This window comes from Microtus ochrogaster, linkage group LG1 (genome assembly GCF_000317375.1).
Source record: "Microtus ochrogaster isolate Prairie Vole_2 linkage group LG1, MicOch1.0, whole genome shotgun sequence".
In the NCBI taxonomy this organism is placed as follows: domain Eukaryota; kingdom Metazoa; phylum Chordata; class Mammalia; order Rodentia; family Cricetidae; genus Microtus; species Microtus ochrogaster.
The window spans coordinates 20,903,344-20,907,739 of NC_022027.1; positions in this window are offsets into that span (position 1 = coordinate 20,903,344).

Below are 4,396 nucleotides of genomic sequence, written 5' to 3' on the forward strand. Positions count from 1 at the left end.
CATATAGAAAAGAGAAAGGTAAAATCAAATCCCAGAGGTAAAAGATAGACCGGATAATTAAGTTAAGCAAAGCTGGCTAAAAACAAGCAAAGCTATGGCCAAGTATTCATAAGTAACAATAAGTGTCTGTATGTTTATTTGGGAGCTGGGTTTATTTGGGCAAGGCCCAAAAACAAGAGTTAAAAAAAAAAGAAAAACAAGCAAAACAACTACAGCAAGAGGACAGCTTTGAGAATTCAACAGCTTTGAGTAGCTCCAACCATCAAACTCAGGTCAACAAGTTTGGGCATCAAGCACTTATAGCACAGAGGCATCTTGCCAGCCCAATGTTTACATCTTAAATGTCTGAAAAGAGAAAATGTTTTTTTTCTCATGCCAAAAATTACATGAAACACAAATGTAAATATAGACCGACTTTTATTAGACCGCAAACACACTCATTCACATGTGTGTTCTCTACTCAGCAAGCACAGCGGTAGTCACAACCTCCCGACTGGTGCAACCTAAGACACTTCCTGTCTGGCCCTCTGACAGTAAGCCTTTCAGAACCCTGCTGTAGACGAACCACTCCCACCAGAACCGCTGCTGCCGGAAACACACTGCTAATTTCATTGTTCTGCATCCCTATCTGGGAAGTATAAGGTTCTGTGTTCTCATGGTGGAAAGAGAAATAAGTCATCCAGAGAAATGATGAGGTTACTTGCTGTGCCTCTGTGGCAATGTGGTAATTGGCAAAGCCCGTGCTACAGTTTCAGTGACCTTGTAACAAAGATGGACCTTAGCTTGGCTGACTTTGGCTAACCCTTAGCAATTTTCAGCCAGTAGGGCCCTTGAATGGTGAGGTAGTCCACGCCTCATCCTCTCTGGGATCTTGACCCCATTGTCTGGGGTGACTTACTCCTCGGTGGGGAAGAGACTTCATCTGGCTGAGACCAGCTGAGGGTCTTTTATAAAATCGGATGAACTAAATGTTATTGGTATGACTGTCGCGTGACTGTGATTGGTAACTGACTCAAGATTATGAACTGGTTCTGATATTCTCTGAGGTGAGGCCTAAACTACATTCTAATTATGCCCAGGCCTGGCAGCCCCGACAGTGCTTGACATGTTCTCATGCAGCAAGACATCTGTAGACAGTTTAAAATCTGATGTGTAGGCTGTTTCTAGCCTTCAAAAGCGAAGAGACAGCACCTCTGAAGGAAAATACCAAAAGCCAGGTGGCGGCGGCTCGTGCCTATCCCAGCATTGCAGAGGCAGCGGTAGGTGGATCCCTGTGCGTTCAAGGCCAGCCTAGTTTCCAGAGCAAGTTCCAGGACAGCCAAGACTGAGAAACCCTCTCTTAAAAAAACCAAAAAGACAAGAAAGAAAAGGAAAAGCACTGAAACACTACCAAAGTCTCGAACACTACCAAAGGAAGCCAGTTTTACTTGAAGACAAAATATCATGCTTATAGTGTGGATACAAAATGTTCCCACAGGCTCTGATGGCACTGTTTGGAAGATTGTGGAATCTTCTGGACGTGAGGCATGAGCAGTCCAGGCTGGCTCCATTTCTAGCCTGAGCTCCCTCTGCTTCCTGATGTTAGGGCAAGACCAGGTCCTGTCAACAAAGGACCATTGTAATAGACTCTATACCCTGAACCAGGAACCAACAGAAACCCCTCCTCCCTTAAGTTGCTCTGTCAGATCCATTGTCACAGAGACCAGAGCAGTAACTAAGACAACTATATGACTTTAAGAAAGAAATTCCTGGGGCCGTGGGTACTCCTCAGCTGGTGGATCCTTGACTAGTAAGTGCAAAGTCCTGGAGTTGGTTCTCAACACTACGCAAACTAGGGGTGGTGGTACATTCCTGCATTCCCAGCATTAGGGAAGCAGAGACAGGAGAATCAGGAAGTCAAGGTCAACCTCAGCCACCTAGTGAGCTAGCTATAGGAGACCCTGTCAAAGGAAGGGAGGGAGGAACGGAAGGAGGGAGGGAGGGAGGAAAGAGAGGGAATAAAAGGGAAAAAAAAACATGGATTTCATTGTGCCAGAGCTGTAACCTTCTCCAGCTCCCCTTTCTCATGTGATCGGGAGGGCTGCTCTTTGGAGGGGGGCTGCCATCTGGAGGGGGCTGCCATCTGGAGGGGGCTGCCATCTGGAGGCGGACTGCCATCTGGAGGGGGCTGCCATCTGGAGGCGGACTGCCATCTGGAGGAGGTTGAGCACCCAGTGATGGGAAGGGCAGCGGGTATCATCCTTTCAAAGGGATTATTACTCAGTTGTTTCCCCGCTTCACTGGAGGAACCTTCATGGCCTTCAGACCAGGCTCTGCAGGATTCTGGGAAACAAATCATAAAGAAAGCTGGGATTTTATCAACTTTCTGGATCGCTATCAATTTTTACCAAGTTTTATTCTTCAATGAATGATAAAAACAATATGAATTTTTCACTTTTTTCTTTTTTGAAATTAAAATATAATGACATCATGACCCTCTTTCCCTTTTCAAGCACAACTCCCATCGGTCTTTCTGGCTTTAGACCCATCTTCACCTCTGCTTCCAGAAACACGTGGGTCCTTGGGGTTCTGCCTTAGAGGTTGTTCTCAACAGCAAGTCTAGAACTCAGGGCTTCAGACTGCTGTAGAACTCACTTCCACTTCCGGGATTTTGTGCTATGACCCAACTCTCCCCATTTTCTTTGTTCTAAACTCTCTATTTTTTCCCCCTCTTAGCAGAGTTTTAGAAGCGAAAGCCCATGCATAGAGTTATTGCTTGCTTGTTTTTGAAACAGGGTCTCCCTAAGCAAAATGCTACAGCTTGGAACATGTTAAAAACCGTAGATTGGGCTCAAGTTCCCATCCTCCTGCACGAAAAACAGAGAAAAGCCTGGCTCCCTCTGCTCTTTGAGGACATTGCAATGAGGTACCATCTATTAGAAGTGGGCCCTCGGCAGACACCGAGTCGGCTTCCACCTTGATCTCTGGTTTCCAGGCCTTGAGGACTGTACGGAATCCGTCTCTTTGGTTGATAAACTACCCATTCTGCAGGATTTCCTTAGAGTCATCTGACTGGACTAAAGCATATACCTCTATCCAAACATAAGTGAACACTGAGATGTAATGATATCCCTATCATATAGCAATAAGATTAACTTTGCTGAAAACCTTTAATTATTTAGGTGTCCAACCATAAATTTACCTAAGCCTTTCATTTGAAAAGGAGCCCGTGTCAGGGACATGATATTAACCAAATCATGTTTTGATAAGATCCCATCAAGCAAAACTATGATGTAGTATTTTTCAGACCTGACAATTACCAGGAGCCAAGAACCAGAGGCATTTTCCCTGGGTGCTTTTTGCTTTTTGTAGTTTTTTTTTTTTTAATCTCTGTCCAAAGGTATCTTACAGTGCCAACCATTAGCATTTTACCAGCAACACTTTCATGGTGTGTGGAGAAACAATTTGATTTTCTTATGGCTAAGAAGGAGCTAGGATGCTGTAGGAAGTCTTACAGCCAGTGGTTACCCGCCCACTGGGGCGTAGCCTCTTGAACTACATAAGCCGATGTAGACCATGCTTGCATCTGCTCTCTTTCTGGTTGCTGGATTCAGTCTCTGTTCTCCATTCAAGCAGAGGATTCCGATTTGTGAGTTTACCCCTAAATAAATGACCATCTATTTCTCAATTCTGAGCTAGTGTGGGATTTGTTGTAAGCATCCTTCCACGCCAAGACTCTTGTTCACAATGGCTGGAGCGTGGCTCCATGCGTCTTTAAGGGAAGGATGCTGTTTGCTAAGGGGCTCTCACAGGTGGAAATGGAAGAGAGGTTAAGAATTTTAACCACAAGAGAAAAATAGGATTGGGAGAAAACTGAAGAGCAACTAGAATGGGAACAATAACAGGTTTGAAATTTTTCTTTGGTGAACAACAACTCCAGGAAAGAAGCTGTGTCTACAGAGAACAGCTGACTACAATTTCAGTGCTGTGGAGAGATTGGAACATCACAGGTCCAGAAGCTAATTACCTTCTCTTGGCCTAGTTCTAGCCCCCTGAAGATCCAGACATCCCTTGCCCACCTCTGTCTACTAAATGTCTCATAACCAATGAGAAATCTATTAACTTAGCTGACCACTATCTTCCACCAATTCAAAAGCTAAGAATTCCATCAGAGAGGCTCTGAGGCCAGTAGAACAGCTTCCCTACCTTGCTGTCACCACCTCTCAGATAGACCCACCAATGTATTTTAAACTTGCCTTAGTCTATAAATTCCTATGTTCTGCAAAGCTACAAAACCTCAGAAAATATAGAATTTGGAGTCACCTAAATCTGGACCAGGGTCAGTCACTCAGTGGAGCGCCAGAGTAAACTTTCTTCTTGTTTCCTTCAAGATGGCAGCTATGAATTTGTACTAACA